The sequence below is a fragment of the Lutra lutra genome, chromosome 2, assembly GCF_902655055.1.
Source record: "Lutra lutra chromosome 2, mLutLut1.2, whole genome shotgun sequence".
Classification (NCBI taxonomy): Eukaryota; Metazoa; Chordata; class Mammalia; order Carnivora; family Mustelidae; genus Lutra; species Lutra lutra.
Window position 1 is genome coordinate 90,282,487 of NC_062279.1, and position 22,144 is coordinate 90,304,630.

A 22,144-nucleotide genomic window follows, 5' to 3' on the forward strand; every position below is an offset into this window, starting at 1 on the left:
CTTATTACCAAGAATGCAATTCTTTTTTTTCCCTAAGTTTATTTATTTTTAATAATCTCTATATTGAGCATGGGATTTGAACTCTTGACCTCGAGATCAAGAGTCACATGCTCTTCCAACTTAACCAACCAGGCACCTGACCAAGAATGCAATTCTTATTATTCCTGGGCATCTTAAGGGTCTGTGCTTTGGCTCACACTGTTTCTTTCACTTCAAATATTCTGCTCTTTCATCTGCTATTGAAACCCTGAATATATATCTCCATGTCCACCAAATCTTCATTAATCTCTTATAGCAGAAACTAAGCCCTGCTTGCTCTAAACTCTTTTTTTCCCCCCACCCAGGAGCTCCCATAGCACTTGTCTTTTACAGTGGTTTTTAATTTAATTTTATTTTTTTATAGAAATTAAGCACATACCCTCCCCAATGTCCATAATGCAACCACCCTCTCCCTCCCCTCCGCCCCCCAGCAACCCTCAGTTTGTTTTGTGAGATTAAGAGTCTCTTATGGTTTGTCTCCCTCCCAATCCCATCTTGTTTCATTTTTTCCTTCTCTACCCCCCAAACCCCCCAAGTTGCCTCTCAAATTCTTCATATCAGGGAGATCATATGATTATTGTCTTTCTCTGATTGACTTATTTCACTCAGCATAATATCCTCTAGTTCCATCCATGTCGTTGCAAATCTTGCAAAAGGCAAGATTTCATTTCTTTTGATGGCTGCATAGTGTACACACACACACACACACACACACATATATCACATCTTCTGTATCCATTCCTCTGTTGTTGGACATCTAGGTTCTTTCCATAGTTTGGCTATTGTGGACATTGCTGCTATAAACATTCGGTTCACGTGCCCCTTCAGATCACTACATTTGGTAATTCGGGTAAATACCCAATAGTGCGATTGCTGGGTCATAGGGTAGCTCTATTTTCAACTTTTTGAGGAACCTCCATGCTGTTTTCCAGAGTGGTTGCACCAGCTTGTATTCCCACCAACAGTGTAGGAGGGTTCCCCTTTCTCCGCATCCTCGCCAGCGTCTGTCATTTCCTGACTTGTTAATTTTAGCCATTCTGACTGGTGTGAGGTGGTATCTCATTGTGGTTTTGATTTGTATTTCCCTGATACCGAGTGGATGTGGAGCACTTTTTCATGCGTCTTTTCGCCATCTGGATGTCTTCTTTGTAGAAACGTCTGTTCATGTCCTCTGCCCATTTCTTGATTGGATTATTTGCTCTTTGGGTGTTGAGTTTGTTAAGCTCTTTATAGATTTTGGATACTAGCCCTTTATCTGATATGTTGTTTGCAAATATCTTTTCCCATTCTGTCAGTTGTCTTTTGGTTTTGTTGACTGTTTCCTTTGCTGTGCAAAAGCTTTTGATCTTGATGAAGACCCAATAGTTCATTTTTGCCCTTGCTTCCCTTGCCTTTGGCGATGTTTCTAGGAAGAAGTTGCTGCGGCTAAGGTGGAAGAGGTTGCTGCCTGTGTTCTTCTCAAGGATTTTGATGGATTCCTTTCTCACATTGAGGTCCTTCATCCATTTTGAGTCTATTTTCATGTGTGGTGTAAGGAAATAGTCCAGTTTCATTTTTCTGCATGTGGCTGTCCCATTTTTCCAACACCGTTTGTTGAAGAGACTGTCTTTTTTCCATTGAACTTTCTTTCCTGCTTTGTCGAAGATTAGTTGGTCATAGAGTTGAGAATCTATTTCTGGGCTCTCTATTCTGTTCCATTGATCTATGTGTCTGTTTTTGTGCCAGACCATACTGTCTTGATAATGACAGCTTTGTAACAGAGCTTGAAGTCTGGAATTGTGATGCCACCAAATTTGGCTTTCTTTTTCAACATTCTTGTGGCTATTCGAGGTCTTTTCTGGTTCCGTATAAATTTTAAGATTATTTGCTCTGTTTCTTTGAAAAAAAATGGGTGGTATTTTGATAGAGATTGCATTAAATGTGTATATTGCTTTAGGTAGCATAGACATTTTCACAATATTTGTTCTTCCAATCCATGAGCTTGGAACATTTTTCCATTTCTTTGTGTCTTCCTCAATTTCTTTCATGAGTACTTTATAGTTTTCTGAGTACAGATTCTTTGCTTCTTTGGTTAGGTTTATTCCTAGATATCTTATGATTTTGGGTGCAATTGTAAATGGGATTGACTCCTTAATTTCTCTTTCTTCCGTCTTGTTGTTGGTGTATAGAAATGCAACTGATTTCTGTGTATTGATTTTATATCCTGACACTTTACTGAATTCCTGTACAAGTTCTAGCAGATTTGGAGTGGAGTCTTTTGGGTTTTCCACATAAAGTATCATATCATCTGCAAAGAGTGATAGTTTGACTTCTTCTTTGCTGACTTGAATGCCTTTAATTTCTTTTTGTTGTCTGATTGTTGAGGCTAGGACTTCTAGTACTATGTTAAATAGCAGTGGTGATAATGGACATCCCTGCCATGTTCCTGACCTTAGTGGAAAGCGTCTCAGTTTTTCTCCATTGAGAATGATATTCGCTGTGGGTTTTTCATACATGGCTTTGATGATATGGAGGTATGTACCCTCTATCCCTACACTTTGAAGAATTTTGATCAAGAAAGGTTGCTCTAAACTCTTAAAACACAATTTGAAACTCTCAAATATTTCTACTTCTGCCTTGCATTATTATTTTTATGTGTGTATATTTATTAATACCATCTAGACCTCTGTTTTTTTTTAAAGATTTTATTTATTTATTTGACAGCGATCACAAGTAGGCAGAGAGGTAGGCAGAGGGGGAGGGGGAAGCAGGCTCCCCACTGAGCAGAGAGCCCAATGTGGGGCTCGATCCCAGGACTCTGAGATCATGACCTGAGCCAAAGGCAGAGGCTTAACCCACTGAGCCACCCAGGAGCCCCATAGACAACTGTTTCTTAAAGTGTTATGCAGGGATTGCTTCTATTAGAATCATCTGCTTTAAAACAATGTTGATCCTCAGACCCCAATACCAGAAATTCATTTAATAAGTCTGGTAGTGGGTCCAGATCTTGCATTTTAAATAAGTTCCCCAAGAGATCTTATGCATACTCAAGTTTGAGAGCAAAGTTCTAGGCAATTTCTCCCAAAGGGTAGGGGCTATGTCTGGCTTGTTTTAGCATATTTTATAGCACCTTGTGCTCAAAAGTTGATAAATCCTGAATTGAACAGCTCAATTGACTATAAACCAAAAATGTGAATGTATTTTCTCTTTGTCCCTATGATTTGGACAACCAGATTTTTGTGTGTTTGGTTTTGAATGGCCAGTGTCTAGTCTTAGTTCTGCTGAAAGCATCTCATTTTCTTTATTTCCCTGAAGAAACTACTTCTTCCAAGTATTAAACTATACAGTTCAGATAGGGGTAAATCTAATCCCGGGTTCCAGAAGTGGGAATGTTATCCAGGCCAGCCTTCAAAGTGTAACAATTTCTCCTGACCACAATGATTTGTTCAGAGGTGTGCCTACAATCCCAGCTGAGACAGGGGGGTCAATCCTAGCATTATGCTAAACTCTTTCTCTTGGGATTGTAAAACTGAAATGATATTTGAAGTCAACACAGGACTGCCTGAGCACAAAGCCACTGAAAAAGAAAAGTGGAGCCTAGAGATTAATGAGACAGTATATCCTGAGGACATCATTTGAGTGCCTGAATAAAGCCTTTCCTGAAGTTTATTCCTTAAATTTGCAGGCATTAAGCCAATTAATCCTCTTCTTAATTTAAAGTAAATTGAACTGGTTTTGTGTTGCCCACAGCGGGAGTCCTGTTATATCTTTTATATTGCCCTCCACCATCTGATATTGTGAGTGAACAACTTTGAGTCTTGGACTTTCCCTAACTCTCTCTGCCAATGTTAAATATGATAAATATAATTTCACAACAGTGCTCAGGCCTGTTCAGACTTCTTTATTTCATTTGCATGGGTGTGATTTAAACCCATCTATGAGAGCAGCCTTTATATACTTCTGAGCATGACTTGAGTGCTAAGCCAATTTAGACAAGGATATTCTAGATGTCATCTTTCCTGGAAAACTTCCCTGACTCTCACACTTCCTAACATTCCAGGTTAAGAGGCTCTCTCTTAGTTTTTAAACTTACCCTTTTTCCAGCCCCCTTTATTCTGTTAAAATTGTTTCTTACCTGCTTTCCCAGTGGAGTTCCTTTTGTCTTTTGTTTGTTTGTTTGTTTGTTTGTTTTGTAATCTCCAACACCCCGCCCAGTGCTTTGCACAGAGTAGGTACTTGACATGCAATTATTGAATGAATGGATAAATAATGAATGATGAGAGTTGCATAAATTAGGAGAAACTTGTTTCTTTCCCCATACTTTCTCTAAGAAGGCTGCAGCGAATCAATAACTACATTTAAGACATCTGTTCATCAATTTTTTTGCCTTATTTTGTATTCTATGAGGCATATAGAGATGGATCTTGGTGAAGTATTCAAAAGCGGGCAGTAAGTGTGAAGAATTGAAAATAGGAAAAATGAAGAACAATTGAAGGAGCCTGGAAGTTATCCTGGGAGATGAAGATTTGGAATAGAAAACAAAATGGTCTTCAAATACTTGCAGTGGGGGGGGCGCCTGGGTGTCTCGGTGTGTTAGGCCTCTGCCTTCGGCTCAGGTCATGATCCCAGGGTCCTGGGATTGAGTCCCACATCGGGCTCTCTGCTCAGCAGGGAACCTGCTTCCTCCTCTCTCTCTGCCTGCCTCTCTGCCTGCTTGTGATCTCTGTCTGTCAAATAAATAAATAAAATCTTCAAATACTTGCAGTGGGTGGGAACAGGGCAAAAATGAGGCCAATAAATTTAGATGGAAGTTCTTCCGCAATAGAGAATTCTAATGATGAGGGCCATGAGAGGTACAACATAGCTGCTTCAGGACTTTCTGAGCTTCCCATTCCTGAGGCACCCCTGTAGAGCCCAAATACCAGTAGATACTGGGGGTCAGAAAATCAAATATTGGCCTTTACTGGTTTCCTGCCACCCAGACAACATTAAGTTTTTAGAAACTTTTTTAAGAATTCTAAGAATCTGGGGTGCCTGTGTGGCTCAGTAGGTTAAGCATCTGCCTTTGGCTCAGGTCATGATCTCAGGGTCCTGGGCTCCAGCCCGATGTTTGGGGGGTGGGGGGGAGCTACTCAGCAGGGAGTCTGCTTCTCCTTCTCCCTCTGCCTCTCCTCCCCCTGGTGCTCCCTCTTTCTTTCTGGTGCTCGATCCCCTCTCTCCCTCAAACAAATAAATAAAATCTTTAAAAAAAAAAAAAGAATTCTAAGAATCTTTGAATCTTTTATGAATATATTTATTTTAAAATTCTACTAAACCATTGTTTCTTGTGTAATGAAACATTTGCAAATGAGGAATTGTATTGCCTTCTCTTGCTCCAGTGCTACACTGAGGGAGAAGAGGATCATGTAGCCCCAAAGCATCGCTTTGCATTTGGTTAGAACAAGGGCTCGGAAGCATGGGATTCTCCTACATATGTCCTGCATTCTGCTCAGTCCCAATCTTAGGGCTTTATATATGTAAACTTTGCTCAAATACGAGTGTGTGTTTGTGTATGTCTTTGGCTAATTTTACTTATCATTCTTAGGTGGTGACTAATTAATTAAGGGTGCAGGCCCTCCAATAAAAACCAAAGGCTGGGTTTGGAAAAGGGTAGTCTAAGGACCACCTGCATCAGAATCTCTCAGGATGTTTTAAGAATGCATATTCCTGGGTCGCACCCACACTTATTAAATGAGACCCTTTGGGGAGTTGAGCCAAGAATCTGCATTGTAACAAGTATAGGGGAGGAAAATGAATTTCCCCCCTACCCTTCTAGATTCTTAGCTGAGACCACTGTATAAGAGATGGATTAACAAGAGAAAGACAAACAGAAGGTTGTTAACCTGCATATCTCATGTACACTTGGGCAATTCCAGAGAAAAATGAATAAGTCATAGAGGTAGCTTTAGCATTTAGGCTTACCTACCATTTTAATAGGGAAAGAGGAAGGGAGATGGAGACTTTAGAGGAAAGAGCAAATTATTTTTATTTAGCAAAGATGAGCAGGCCTTTAGAGGATGGATGGTACAGGGGTGCCTGGGTGGCTCAGTCATTAAGCATCTGCCTTCCGCCCCGGTCATGATCCCAGGGTCCTGGGATTGAGCCCCACATCCAGCCAGGTGGGAAGTCTGCTTCTCTCTCTCCCACTCCCTCATCCTCCCTCCCCCTCACCGCTTGTGTTCCCTCTTTCACTGTGTCTCTCTCTGTCAAATATATCAATAAAATCTAAAAAAAGGAGAAGGAGAAGAAGAAGGAAGGTATGGTCATTTGTGGCAAAGTATGTCTGGGTATGGGGTCAACTTTTAGTCTCCCTCTCCTGTGAGCACAGTCCATCCTCCCTGGGCAGTGAAACTCCCAAGAAGAGATTTATAGCAATTGAGTCCCATTTGGAGCCTGCCTTTAGACAGATAAGAGTTGAGAGAAAGTCTTTATCTATATTTCTCTGCATTTGCTATCTTCAAGTGCCTCCAGCCCAAAAGAATCATGATGCCAAAGTGGCATATTTTGGGGTCACATGTCCCAAACTCCTACAGGTGTATTTTGGGGTGGCATATTGTTACCCTTCACAAACAACCCCAGATAGTATTTTGAGTGTTAAAGTTTGAGGCTCATGACTTTGGAGGTAACAGGATAGCAGTGAGAGAACTTCCCTTCCCTGAAAACAAAAGTTATCTTTTTGGGGAAAACTGCAGACTGTTCTCAAATGTCAAATGACAGGGGCGCCTGGGTGGCTCAGTGGGTTAAAGCCTCTGCCTTCGGCTCAGGTCATGATCCCAGGGTCCTGGGATCGAGCCCCTTGTCAGGCTCTCTGCTCAGCAGGGAGCCTGCTTCCTCCTCTCTCTCTGCCTGTCTCTCTGCCTACTTGTGATCTCCGTCTGTCAAATAAATAAATAAAATCTTTAAAAAAAAATGTCAAGTGACAGACTATTAGGGAAGAGAGCAACTGAATTTTTTTCACTGCTAATTCTATGAAAATACATGACCTTATATGACCTTATTGGAATTACAGATATCAAATTATATTTTAACTATTCATGTGGTGAAAAGATATTTTAAAGATTTTACTTATTTATTTGAGAGAGAGGGAGTGAGCAAGAGAGAGAAGGAGCAGGAGGAGGGGCAGATGGAGAGGGAGAAGCAGACACCCCCCTGAGCAGGGAGCCCAAGGCTAAGGCTCAAGGTTCAAGGTTCTAGCTCAGGACCCATCAGGTCCTGAGGTCCTTCTAGCTCAGGACACCTAACTGGCTGAGTCATCCAGGCACCCCAGTGAAAAGATATTTTAAATTATATAAATTTATTTGAAATTATATAATTGTATAGTTCTGCACATATTAAGTGATGACTTTATTTTATTTTATTTTTTTTAAAGATTTTATTTATTTATTTGAGAGAGAGACAGTGAGAGAGAGCATGAGAGAGGAGAAGGTCAAAGGGAGAAGCAGACTCCCCGTGGAGCAGGGAGCCCGATTCAGGACTCGATCCTAGGACTCTGGATCATGACCTGAGCTGAAGGCAGTCGCCCAGCCAACTGAGCCACCCAGGCGCCCTTATTTTATTATTTTTTAAGATTTTATTTATTTATTTGACATAGAGAAAGAGACAGCGAGAGCAAGAACACAAGCAGGGTGGGTGGGAGAGGGAGAAGCAGGCTTCCTACCATGCAGGAATCCTGATGTGGGCTCAATCCCAGGACCCTGGGATCATGACCTGAGCCAAAGGCAGATGCTTAATGACTGAGCCACCCAGGTGCCCCAATGCCTTTATTTTAAAAGGAAATCGGGGACCACACACCACACAAAAGGTTATTATATGAAGGTATGCAAGTATTATCTAACCTTATTTATAAAAATAATTGATTTTTTGAATAAGGTTATATAATATAAATTTATATTTTTATAAATATAAATTTGTATTTATAAATATAAGATATAGATAGATAGACACGTATCTATCTATCTATCTATCTATTCATCACTTTGTTGAGACCAGAGGCTGAACTCAGGATCTGACCAGATGGCCGGGCTGTCCCTCAGAATTATCAAGGAAACTCAGCATTTGATGGCAGAACCAGTTCCTGGCATTAAAGCAGAACCAAATGGAAGCAACACCCGTTATTTTCATAGCGGCCCTCAGAATTCCACCTTTGAGGGAGGGACTTTTCAACTTGAACCATTCCTTCCAGAAGAATACCCAAAGAAGCCCCTAATGTACATTTCGTGACCAAAATTTATCACCCTAATGTAGACAAGTTGGGAAGAATAGGTTTAGATATTTTGAAAGGTAAGTGGTCCCCAGCACTGCAGATCTGCACTGTTCTGCTATCCATCCAGGCTTTGTTAAATGCTCCCAATACAGATGATACATTAGCAAATGATGGAGCACAGCAGGGGAAGACCGAGGAAGCCCAAGCCATAGAAACAGCCAGAGCATGGACCAGGCTATATGCTATGAATAATATTCAGAATCCATCTGATATCAAGTGTGCCTCACTTCTGTTCTGCCACGACTTCTTCATTTTCTGTTTGCATTTTATGGACACAGTTTTAGAAACATTACAGAATAAAAGACCAGACATCTTCAGTCCTTTGATGATTAAATGAACATTAGCAAATCTGTGTCTTGTCCTGATTCACTGTCATAAAGCAAGAGCTGAGGCTAGAAGTATCACCTGTATTGTCATGAAATGTTTAAAGCAGTGGCCCGGGGGGGTGGGGGCGGCCTGGGTGGCTCAGTGGGTTAAAGCCTCTGCCTTCGGCTCAGGTCATAATCCCAGGGTCCTGGGATCGAGCCCCGCATCGGGCTCTCTGCTCCGCAGAGGGCCTGCTTCCTCCTCTCTCTCTGCCTGCCTGTCTGCCTGCTTGTGATCTCTCTCTCTGTTAAATGAATAAACAAAATCTTATAAATAAATAAATAAATAAAAATAAAAGCAGTGGCCCTGCTCTGCCTGTATTCCTTTCCCCCATCCCGGTTTACGTATAAAGCACTGTGAGGGGCGCCTGGGTGGCTCAGTGGGTTAGGCCTCTGCCTTCGACTCAGGTCATGATCCTGGGGTCCTGGAATCAAGCCCCGCATCGGGCTCTCTGCTAAGCAGGGAGCCTGCTTCCCCCTCTCTCTCTGCCTGCCTCTCTGCCTACTTGTGGTCTCTGTCAAATAAATAAATAAAATCTTAAAAAAAAAAAAAAAGAAAAAGCACTGTGAATGAAGGTAGTTGTCAGGGTTAGCTGCAGGGGTGTGGGTGTTTTTCTTTATTATTTTTTTTGAGTGGGAGAGATAGTTTTATTCTAATTTTATGGGCTCCTTTTCCCTCCTTTAAAGGTTTTTTTTTTTTTTTTTAATTTATTTGACACAGAGAGAGAGTGAAGTGTAGAATCCTTCTTTCAAGAAAAAGCTTGTGATGATGTCGTATGGCTTGTCTGGAAACTTCGGTAAGTCTTGTTTGTTTGTTTATTTATTTATTTATTTATTTATTTATTTATTTGACAGAGAGAGACACAGCAAGAGAGGGAACACAAGCAGGGGAAGTGGGGAGGGAGAAGCAGGCTTCCCAACAAGCAGGGAGTCTGATGCAAGGCTCGATCCCCGGACCCTGGGATCATGATCCATGCCGAAGACAGAGGCTCAACAGCTAAGACACCGAGGCACCCCAATCTCTGTAAGTCTTATGTTTTAGTAAAATATTTTTTGTTGGAGCACCTGGGTGGCTCAGCGGGTTAAGCCTCTGCCTTCAGCTCAGGTCAGGATCTCAGGGTCCTGGGATAGAGCCTCATATCAGGCTCTCTGCTCAGCGGGGAGCCTGCTTCCTCCTCTTTCTCTGCCTGCCTCTCTAACTACTTGTAATCTCTGTCTGTCAAATAAATAAATAAAATCTTAAAAAAAATCTTTAAAAATACACGTATGTATTTTTTGTTATTCTAAAAAAAAAATCATCACATTGTATACCTTAAATTTGCTTGGGTATCAATATGTATCAATAATATCTCAATAAAGCCAGAAAGAAATCAGAGAGGAAAATTGGTCTTGACATATTTAGAGTCATCAAACAATATTATTAATTAATATTTTCAAACATTTGAGTGATAATCATGACGAATGAGAAATATGGGGAAGTAAATGACTTGCTTTAAAAGCTCACAGTGAAAGAAGTCTTAATGTCTACACCGGAAACCAGGCCACAGGTACAGTGGGAAAGATTTGCTACTTTTCATTTTATGACGACTCATTGCATCTCCAAATGGGCTCTGTTCCAGGTCAAAGAAAATAAATTATGCTGTACACGAAAACAGTTCCTGAAATTTACATTTTGTTTGCTTTAGAACATAACTGTTCACCTGGAAATATCTCCAGATAAGTGGACTTTGGAAGAGATTGCTACCCATAAACTGAGATATCAGATATACTTTCTCTAGTAATGACTAAAAAAATAAAATGGACCTCCAAAGCCTGGAACCTTAAACAAAAAGGCTTTTTTATTTTTTAAGATTTTATTTATTTATTTGTCAGAGAGAGAGAGAGAGAGAGTGAGCACAGGCAGACAGTGGTAGAGGGAGAAGCAGGCTCCCCGCGAAGCAAGGAGCCGGACGCGGTACTCGATCCCACAACCCTGGGATCATGACCTGAGCCAAAGGCAGCCGCTTAACCAACTAAGCCACCCAGGCGTCCCAACTTTTTTAAAGAACTCTTATATTCTTTTTTTTTTTTTTTTAAGATTTTATTTATTTGACAGACAGAGATCACAGGTAGACAGAGAGGCTGGCAGAGAGAGAGAGGGAAGCAGGCTCCCTGCTCGATCCCAGGACCCCGAGATCATGACCTGAGCCGAAGGCAGAGGGTTTAACCCACTGAGCCACCCAGGCGCCCCCAAGAACTCTGATATTCTTGAGACCCAGCCTTTTAAGGACGCTCAGAAGAGCTAGTACAACTGAATCTCAGGATTATGTTTCAAAAACTCGTGTGTTCTAGCTTTGGCTTCAATTGTTAATTTCTGACAAGTATTTTACCTCATTGCATCTCTACTTTTTTTTTTTTTTTAAGATTTTAATTGATTTATTTGACAGAGATCGCAAGTAAGCAGAGAGAGAGGCATCGGGGGTGGCGGAAAGCAGGCTCCCTGCCGAGTTGAGAGCCTGCTGCAGGGCTCCGTGCTGGGCTCGATCCCAGGACCCTGGGATCATGACCTGAGCTGAAGGCAGAGGCTTTAACCCACTGAGCCACCCAGGTGCCCCAAGCATCTCTACTTTTTGTGAATCAAATGACGGTCATCTTGGTACCAGACATTCTGATTGTGAAGAATTTGCAAATAGAAAGTATTGTAAAAATGACAAGTGCTGCTATGATTAGAGCCCCTGTGTCTTGTGTTTTCAGATAGGAGTTTTCTTTCAGTCTCCATCTATGTTTACTCTCGTTATATCTACTGCAATTATTAAGAATCATATGCGTCAAAGGCTTAGTTACTGTCCTGTTGTCACTGCCTTCCAAGTTGTCCATCAAGATAGCAGGGTACTGTATCCTGAGAAGAGGGTTTTCTGGTAAAGAAGCTTTGATAAAGAGGAATGCTAAAATACCTTTTGTCTTTGGAATTAAAAATCAGGAATATCACGCTGTGTTGTACTGATAAAATTTAAGAGGTAAATGTAAAGTTATAGTCAATCTCATTTCTCCAGGATACTTTAGATAATGTGTTATGGTTTACAATTTTAAAACTCTTTTAGTGAAGTTATACACACACGTATAAATAAGCATATATTACATCAATCATAAATACATAATGCAATGATTTTTTGTTACACATACATCCAGGTAACCTCTGTTCAGATCAAGAGGCAGAAAAATTTCAGCCCTCCTTAAGGTACAACTTTGATTGCATTTTAAAATGGTACATTTAGGGACGCCTGGGTGGCTCAGTTGGTTAAGCAGCTGCCTTCGGCTCAGGTCATGATCCCAGCGTCCTGGGATCGAGTCCCGCATCGGGCTCCTTGCTCATTGGGGAGCCTGCTTCTCCCTCTGCCTCTGCCTGCCATTCTGTCTGCCTGTGCTTGCTCTCTCTCCCTCTCTCTCTCTCTGACAAAAAAAAAAAAAAAAAATCTAAAATGGTACATTTATTTACCTTTTTAAAGATTTTTTATTGTTTATTTGACAGGCAGAGATCACAAGTAGGCAGAGAGGCAGGCAGAGAGAGAGGGGGAAACAGGCTCCCCGCTGAGCAGAGAGCCTGATGTGGGGCTCCATTCCAGGACCCTGAGATCATGACCTGAGCCGAAGGCAGAGGCCTAACACACTGAGACACCCAGGCGACCCTAAAATGGTACATTTAAATTATAATTCAAATAAATGAAATATTTAAATATTTGACATGTATTAAAAAGAAAACCAGGGATGCCTGGGTGGCTCAGTTGGTTAAGCAGCTGCCTTCGGCTCAGGTCATGATCCCAGCGTCCTGGGATCGAGTCCCACATCGGGCTCCTTGCTCATCAGGGAGCCTGCTTCTCCCTCTGCCTCTGCCTGCCATTCTGTCTGCCTGTGCTTGCTCTCTCTCCCTCTCTCTCTGACAAATAAATAAATAAAATCTTAAAAAAAAAAAAAAGAAAAAAAAAAAGAAAACCACAGTGGGGCACCTGGGTGGCTCAGTGGGTTAAGCCTCTGCCTTCGGCTCAGGTCATGATCTCAGGGTCATGGGATCGAGCCCCGCATCGGGCTCTCTGCTCAGCGGTGAGCCTGCTTCCCTCTCTCTCTGCCTGCCTCTCTGCCTACTTGTGATCTCTCTCTCTCTCTCTCTGTCAAATGAATTAAAAAAAAAAAAAAAAGAAAGAAAGAAAACCACAGTGCCCAATGGCATGAGTTAGGGTAAAGTCCCAAGTCAGTAAACCAAAACCAATCCTAACTGCAGTTTTAACCCTACAGATACATAACCTTCAACCCGTCCACAGGGGAGTGTCCTGGGTCAGCACTAGGAAATTTACCAACAAACTGCCCTCCTTTCCCTTTAGAGGGCGACCTTGTGTAAAACAATGGATCTTTTTTGGGGGGTGGCTAATAATTTCCTTTTTTCCACTCCCTCTCTACCTTTACAATCCTTCCTTTTCTGTCTCCCCTTAAAGCTCCCTTCTACTTGGTAGGTGGGAAGAGAAGAAGGGGCAACTCTTGATCTCCAGGTTCTGAGTTTGAGCCCCACATTGGGTGTAGATATTACTTAAAAGTTAAATCTTAAAAAGAGAGAGAGAGAGAGAAAAGAAAATACTCATCCATTGTTTTGCCACCTAAATGAAACTACTTTGATTTCTGATCATTTCATTTGTTAAAAAGAAAAGCACAGGCTCCAAATGGCATCACTTAGGTTCAGCCCCCAAGTCCGTAAGCAAAGGAGTAATAACTAACTAGCCTCCCTGCAGTCTCAGTCCCACAGGAATGTAACCTTTATTTAACCTGTGAGCATAGAATTTCCTGGTCAATACTAGGAAAGGGACTGATACATCCCTTCTGCTCCCCTTAGGAGGGCAACCTTTCCTAAACAATGCATTCCTTGCTAATAAATTCCTTTCTTCTTTTGTTGTGTGTGCCCTTTCTCTGCCTTTAAAAACATTTCTCTTGTTTAGCTCTGAGGCGCTCCCCTCTACTTGCTAGATGAGATAGATGCTGCCTGATTCATGAATCATTTAGTAAACCCAGTAGATCTTCAAATCACCTCAGTGTAATTTTGTGTTTTAACAGATTTGACTCTTTCACAACACTGACCTTATATCAAATTCAGCTGCTTCAATTCAGCGAGCCACAGCAGTTAAAAACAAGGATATCAGAAAACTGGGAGAGGGGTGCCCCTGGGCGGCTCAGTCCGTTGTGTCAGGATCTCAGGACCCTGGGATGGAGCCCCATGTTGGGGCTCCCTCTCCCTCTGACCCGCTCCCTGTTCAGGAGCATGTGCACTCTCTCTCAAATAATAAAAATTATAGGGTAACTGGGTGGGTCAGTCTCTTAAGCACCTGCTTTTGACTCAGGTCATGACCCCAGGGTCCTGGAATAGAGCTTCCATTGGGCTCTCGCTCAGCGGGGAGTCTGAACCTCCTTCTCTGCAGCTCCCCCTGCTCCTGCTCTCTCTTTGTCAAATGAATAAATAAAATCTTAAAAAAAAAAAAAAATCACGAGTAGGGGTGCCTGGGTGGCTCATTGGGTTAAGCCTCTGCCTTCGGCTCAGGTCGTGATCTCAGGGTCCTGGGATCGAGCCCTGCATCGGTCTCTCTGCTCAGCGGGGAGCCTGCTTCCCCCCCCTCCCTGCCTACTTGTGATCTCTCTCTCTGTCAAATAAATAAATAAAATATTTTTAAAAAAATTATGAGCAGAGTATATATAAAGTTTCAAATCGCACCTTTTTACCTGACATCACATCATATGCATTTTCCATGTTGTTTCATAATTCTTTGTATTTATAATTATTTGCTTCCATATAACATTGCATTGAACAATTTCCTGAACTCTTCCCCAACTGTTAGAAATAAAGTTTGTTCCAGCATTTGCTCTCTGCTGTGATGAACATTTTTGAGTATACAGATTTTTCAGTTTGGTAATGGCTTTTCAGTGATCCATCTTCCTAAATAAAAAGAAAACACACATTTTTAATCTAAGCAGCTTGGCTAAGACATTAACTTTACTTGACTTTCTGTTCAACAAATGAAGGATGGTAGTACACAAGTCTGAAAGGGACCTTGGAAGTAACTCAGTTCTGCTTAATTTCTTTTCTTTTTTTTTAAGATTTCATTTATTTATTTGACAGAGATCACAAGTAGCAGAGAGAGAGAGAGAGAAGCAGGCTCCCTGCTGAGCATTGAGCCCTATGCGGGGCTCATCCCCAGAACCCTGTGACTGTTTCTCCCTCCAGTTCCTCCACACCTCTCCCCTCTGCTTTCTGACTCAGGAAACTGGCAGTAAAGGACTGTAAGGGCCTATTTAGCCAGAGAGGCCCCACCTTGGTTGAACAGCCATTTTGTTGTTTATGCAGTAAAACTTAAATTGACCCTCCCCCTCTACCCCAGGGGAACTTACTTAAAAGCAAGTCCGGGAAACCAGTCCCAGGTAACAGAGCCCAAATACTAGGGTGGATCAGGTCGGGTAGAGATAACAGCCCGAATGCAGGGATGAGTCGGGCCAGGTGGAGACGTCCAATCAGTAAAGCTCGCATTCTGTCTCCCTAGCTACCAAGGAATGTGGGTCCCGCCTTTTGGGCACCAATTCTGACCAAGGTGATAGGCTAGTTCAAATATCTACTATAGGGTGAATTGTAATTCAATTGGTCACTTATGTGTGACCTAGCAGGACTGTGCAGCTTTCTCTGTGTTACAATCTCATTGGCCACCTGTGAGTGGCTAGGCCCAACCACATGGCCTTTGCCCTTAAAAGCTAGTCTGGCAGGCAGAGCGTGGTCACATCTTTGCAAGAGACGTCCCTGTCCCGTCAGTTTGATTCTGGATGCTTGGCTCGAAATAAAGCTTTGCTTGACCTTCGCTTTGTATCAGTCTCGCTCCTTTGACCATGGACCCATTATTGGGGGACCCAACAGGACTAAGTCAGTGCTTAGCTGATGGGCCCCAACAAAGAGGGGAGGGAAGTTTACTCCGTGCCCTGTCACATCACTTAAAGCAGGTTGCCTCCTTTCCCTCCAAGATCACAGCTCCTCTCAAAGTGATGCCCCCCAGGGGCATAATTACTCTTTCTGGGTTTTGTTAATAATACTTCCCTGCGTCCCTTCAGGTCTAGGGATATCAGCCTGGGGATAACTCCCTGACCTGGTCGCTTTCCTCTACCCTTCCCACACTTTTGAAAATGGTCCATTTAATCAAACTATTGGGACGATTTTCATTTGAATGTGCCATCTGTTTCCTGCTAGGTGTCTGATGCACTCTGTATACACTCAACAAGCACAACCCAGACTGGCACAAAACTGGAGTATTAACTGTTTGCTTTGTTGATACTGACGGTTAAATGGGCCAGAAAATACTGGCATGTCTCCCCTGCTCCCCTCTGGTGCTCATACTTCACAATCCCTGGCAGAAGGAGAAGGAAACTTCTGCTATTGAACGTCGGTAATAAAGTTCATCTTCAGTGGCTTATGAACTAAGACTTTATGTTGTGCTTTCCTTTAAAGTTCAGATTTTTTTAAAGCTTTTTTTCCCTAAGATTTTATTTATTTATTCAGAGAGAGAGCATGAGAGTGGGGGAGAGATAGGGAGAGAGAAGCAGGGTCCCCACTGAATGGGGAGCCCCACCCAGGACTTGATCCCCCACCCCTGAATTATGACCTGAGCGGAAGGCGGATATGTAAGCTGCTGAGGCACCCCCAAAGTTCAGATTTTTATCTCATGAAAACCCTGATGTTAGATATACATGTGCCAGAGCTATTTTATTTTATTTTTATTTGAGAGAGGAGAGAGTGAGCCAGGGGAGGGATAGAGGGAGAGAATCTTGCCAGACTCCCCACTGCCCAACGTAGGGCTCTATCTCACCACCATGAGATCATGCCCTGAGCAGAAATCATGAGTGGGACGTTCAACTGACTGAGCCATTCAGGTGCTCCCCAGAGCTATTTTAACAATAGCATGAATCAGGGCAGCTGGCTGGCTCAGTCAGCAAAGCATGCACTTTTGATCTCAGGGTTGGGAGTTCAAGCCCCACTCTGGGTGTAGATATTACTTAAAAATAAAATATTTTAGGGATGCCTGGATGGCTCAGTGTGTTAAGCCTCTGCCTTCAGCTCAGGTCATGTCTCAAAGTCCTGGGATCGAGTGCCGCATCACTTTCTCTGCTCAGCGGGGAAGCTGCTTCCCCCTTTCTCTCTGCCTGCCTCTCTGCTTACTTGTGATCTCTCTCTCTCTGTCAAATAAATAAATAAAATCTTTAAAAAATATATTTTGAAAATTATCTATTAAAAATATAATAACATGGGGCGCCTGGGTGGCTCAGTGGGTTAAAGCCTCTGCCTTCGGCTCAGGTCATGGTCTCAGGGTCCTGGGATCGAGCCCCGAATCGGGCTCCCTGCTCTGCAGGGAGCCTGCTTCCTCCCCTCTCTCTCTCTGCCTGCCGCTCTGCCTACTTGTGATCTCTCTCTGTCAAATAAATAAATAAATAAATAAAAATATATAATAACATGAATAGATGGTATAAGAGCTAGATGTGGGGGCACCTGGGTGGCTCAGTGGGTTAAAGCCTCTGCCTTCGGCTCCGGTCATGATCCCAGGGTCCTGGGATCAAGCCCCGCATCGGGCTCTCTGCTCAGCAGGGAGCCTGCTTCCTCCTCTCTCTCTGCCTGCCTCTCTGCCTCCTTGTGATCTCTGTCTGTCAAATAAATAAATAAATAAATATTAAAAAAAAAAAAAAGCTAGATGTGTATTTTCCCTTGGTGGATGCTCAATACCTAGCAAGCTATGGATGAAATAAGAACTCTGGGGGTGCCTGTGTGGCCGTCAGTTAAGCATCTGCCTTTGGCTCTGGTCATGATCCCAGAATCCTGGGATTGGTCCCTCACTGGTCTCCATGCTCAAAGGGGAGTCTGCTTCTCCCTCTGCTTTCCACTCTCCCTGCTTGTGTGCACTCGCTCTCCAACAAATAAATAAATAAAATCTTAAAAAAAAAAAAGAACTCTGATAATTAAAACATTTTTAAAATGAAGAGTCAACCTTTCTGAGCATTCACATTCTTCCATACCTGTAAGACAAGCTCACAAACAATTCTTCCACACCTTTGAAAGCATTATTTGGCAAGTTACTTTCTGGCTGTGCTTCCTCTAAGTTTCCATTTCCTAGAGAAAATGCTTTTTGACACTAAGGAGACACTAAGTGGATTAAGGCAGAATTGGGTTAATTATTTCCTTGTAGAAGGACTGCTTCAAACTTGACCCAAAGAAACAAGTGAAGGTTACCAAGAGTTAATTCAAACCATTCTGTCATTTTCTTGACACATTTCTCCTTCTGACTTTCAGTTGGACATGTTTTGCTCTCACAGAGGAGAGGGTGTGGATCAGGAAGTAAAAGATGTGAAGGCTGAATTGAGGCCAAGAAAAACTTGGGCTTTCTCACTACATATTGAGCAATCCTCTCTACTGACCGCTCTCATCCATTCCAGGTCTGCAGTTACCACTGTTGAAATAATTTTTCAATGGTGGTGAGGTCTGGGGCCAATGGCCAAGAAAGAATTCTTGAGACATCTTTGGAGCAAATGGGTGACTTTATGAAAGCACCAGGATGAATCCCTGGGCAGAAAGAGCAGCTGCCCCAGGGTTGGGAGGGGTGACTGATTGTGTACTTGGGAGTTGGGGGAAGGTGAGGAAAAGGGAGATTTTCAAAAGAACTTTCATATGCTAAAGAGGACCTACGGGATCCTCGCCATTGTCAAGTTAAGGTCGTTTTTCCCCCAGCAAAGCATTAACATTAAGACAGGTGGGAGTTTCCTTCTGGAAGTTAGGTCATCAATAAAAATGCTTTTCTTTTTTCTTTTTTTTTTTTTTTTAAAGATTTTATTTATTTATTTGACAGAAATCACAAGTAAGCAGAGAGGCAGGCAGAGAGAGAGGAGGAAGCAGGCTCCCTGCTGAGCAGAAAGCCCGATGTGGGGCTCGAACCCAGGACCTGGGATCATGACCTGAGCCGAAGGCAGCGGCTTAACCCACTGAGCCACCCAGGCGCCCCAAGAATGCTTTTCTTTTTTCTTATAAATCACTAAAGCATTTGTAAACTGAGGGAGACTCCAGTCCTGGAGGACTGTAATCTATATATTGAGCATTTGTTTTTCTTCCCCTTAGCTTTAAGGCAGCCGGGAGTGCCAGAGGATTGTCACACAGATCCTACCTGGGGTGGGGAAGGGAAGTGGTGGTGTTGGTTGTGGGGTGTCAGCTTGTGCTTTGTTCCCAGCTCACCTTCTCCCTCATCATTGTCACAGATGACTCCCTAACTTAATCTTTAACCCGGAACTTTCCAAGCTCCAGCCCCACACAGACAACTGTCTTCTTGACATTGCCAAGTGGAGGTGTCTGAAGAAATACCTGGGCATCATGACCTTTCCCATGCCCGAGTTTGCTCCCCTTTTTGTATTCTGTGTGTCACAAAGTGACACCATAGTCCATTCAGTTGCACAAGCCAGATGCCTCAGGAGCACCCTGGACATAGCCCCTCATCCTCTCATCACTCCTCATCCAATTTCTCTCCGAAATACATCCCCAAACGCTCCCACTCTGTCCTTTTCCCCGGGGCCAACTCCCTCGTCCCGCTGCCACCACCTCTTGCTCTTGTCCAGGGAACCGCAGTCACTGCCTGAAAGGTTTCTCAGTATCCACTCTTCCCATTCTTCCAACTAGTTCTCACGCTTCAGCTCGTGACTCTTTTGAAATGCAAATATGTTCACTTTTATACACATGCACTCACAGCACACAGAGCTTTCTTTCCTCATTAATATTTCAGTAAACTTTTTCTTTTTATGAAAATCAAAAATTTTAACTTGGCTTATGAATTTCTGCGTGGTTTGGTCCTGTCCTACTTCTCCAAACTAATCTTTCCATCTACCTCCTACTAACTGTATAACCTTGAATAAGTTACCTAACTTCTGGGTCCTTCAGTTTCTTCATCTGTAAAAAGGGAATGACAATAGTATCTTCCTCCTAGGGTTACTGTGAGAATTCTAGTAAAGTGCTTAGAGCTTAATAAGTACTCAACAAATGTTAGTTCTTATTAGCATATCTTAGCTCCTTCAATCACACTGATGGTTTTTCCTCAAAGGTGTCATACTTCCTTCTACCACAATACCTTTGCACAACGTGTTCAGTCTCTTCAGAGGACTGGTCCTTTCCATTGTCAGCTGGCATCATTTCCTCCAGGAAGCATTTATGATCCCATTAAACAGGTAAGTCCTTCTATTACCTGATATAGCAACATCTAACTTTCCTTAATACCACTTACTATATTTTTGCATTTATTTTGGTGATCACTTGACTAATGTCTCCCTCTCTACTGAAGTCCATGAGGTCGGGGTGGAGCTGACTGGATTGGTTTTCCCTCTTAATGCAGTATCCTTAGGCCCCTAGCATCTAACACTGAATAAGTATTCAATAAACATAACTTGAATAAATGAAAATGAATTTCATTGTACACTAACAGGATCTCCAAGGCAATCCATTCCCCTCAAACAGAGCGCAGCGTTTGTGTGAATGAGTTAGGATGGGTGTTCCTCAAGGAAGCTCTACTTGACCATGGAGACCCTATTAAGTTTCTCTAGGATTTGATGGTTATCTCCTTCTCTACCGGTATGTAAGTCATCCCTAAGAGGATTACTTTCCACTAGACAGGTGGTTCCAAAACCATGTCCCTTGATAAGGCCAAACTTAAACATGAAAAACAATAACACCCCCTGAGAAAAACCTTCACAGGAGAGTTTCTCTATTAAAATTCTCTCTTGGGGCACCTGGGTGGCTCAGTGGGTTAAAGCCTCTGCCTTCGGCTCAGGTCATGGTCCCGGGGTCCTGGGATGGAGTCCCGTATTGGGCTCTCTGCTCAGCAGGAAGCCTGCTTCCTCCTCTCTCTCTCTGCCTCCTTCTCTGCCTACTTGTGATCTCTGTCTGTCAAATAAATAAAGCTTTAAAAATAAAATAAAATAAAATAAAATTCTCTCTTGTCCAAGAGATGTCAGACAAGTTGTTTCCTGGCACCTTTGATTTTCTTCTCAGGCCTGGTTCTGGTTTGCTGCATTTTAACTTGCTCTACTTTATAGAGCTACACAAGGGTGAAATAATAAGAATAGTTCACATCTATTGGGTGGTATTGCTTGCTATCACCAGCCACTATACTAGTCATTTCCTATACCTATGACCCTGGAACAACACAGGTTTGAACTGCGGTCCACTACATGTGGATTTTTTTTTTTTTTAATGCAGTACAGTACTGTAAATGTATCTCCCCTTCTTATGATTGTCTTAATATCATTTTCTTTTCTTTAGCTTATGCTATTATAAGACTAGAGTATATAGGGCGCCTGGGTGGCTCAGTGGGTTAAGCCGCTGCCTTCGGCTCAGGTCATGATCCCAGGTCCTGGGTTCGGGCCTCACGTCGGGCTTTCTGCTCGGCGGAGAGCCTGCTTCCTCCTCTCTCTCTGCCTGCCTCTCTACCTGTGATTTCTCTCTGTCAAGTGAATAAATAAAATCTTTAAAAAAAAAAAAAAAGACTAGAGTATATAAAATGTATACAAATACATGTTACTCAACTATGTCTTTGGTAAGGCTTCCAGTCCACAGTAGGCTATTAGTAAAGTTTTGGGGGAGTCAAAAGTTTTACATGGATGTTCAGCTATGCTGGGGTTCAGCTATGCTGGGGTTCAGCGTGTAGATTGTGTGCAGAGCACTTGGCTCAGGGGTCCCAAACAGACCAGGTTTGGCTGCTCACCACCGACAAAATCCAAAGGCAAAGAGACAGTAGTGGTAAAACAAGAAATGGGCTTAGTTCAGTGAGACCAGCCCTGGCAGACAGTGGACTCGTGTATCAAAGACTGTCTCCGAAAGGCTACAAATACTTCCAGATTTATATAAGGAAAATGTGGGGCAAAGGGGGATAGGTATGCTCAGGTAGACAGCAAAGGTCAAATCTGTCATTGTTGCAGTCAATCATGGGTGGGTTCTTGCTGGCTTCCTGCAGTCCCTATTGATGTAGGAAAAAATGTAACCGCTCAAAGCCCATGGCCAAGAAAGAATTCTGGAGACATCTTTGATATGTCTTTGGTACAAAAGATGATTTTATTAAAGCATGGGGACAGGACCCATGGGCAGTAAAGCTGCACTGGGGTCATGAAGAGTGACCCACTATAAAAAAAAAAAAAAAAAAAAAGAGTGACCCACTATATACTTTCAGGTTGGGAGGGGGGTTAGGGATAGTGTAAGCCTCCCAAGTATTTTGGAAACAAGGTTTCCAGGATCCTGAGAGGGCTAGCTATTATTAGGAAAGATTATTTATTACTGTGTAGTAGAAACTCAGTCATGAGAGTCATGAGACCTTTCAGATGTACAGTGATGTGTCATATGCTTGGGGGTTGATTGCCAACATGTATCTTGGGGGAGGGGAGTAGAGATAAA

General features: G+C 42.7%; 1 long non-coding RNA gene and 1 pseudogene across 1 annotated transcript; both read left to right on the plus strand.

Moving 5' to 3' along the window:
- The first annotated feature begins 8,070 nt into the window (after positions 1-8,070).
- Positions 8,071-8,657, plus strand: LOC125094104 (ubiquitin-conjugating enzyme E2 N-like; annotated as a pseudogene).
- A 753-nt stretch (positions 8,658-9,410) lies between these two features.
- On the plus strand, positions 9,411-19,921 carry LOC125093161 (uncharacterized). The gene is made up of 3 exons (XR_007125168.1): positions 9,411-9,482; positions 18,017-18,159; positions 19,806-19,921. It is a non-coding gene; the product is annotated as an uncharacterized LOC125093161 (long non-coding RNA).
- The last annotated feature ends 2,223 nt before the right edge of the window (positions 19,922-22,144 follow it).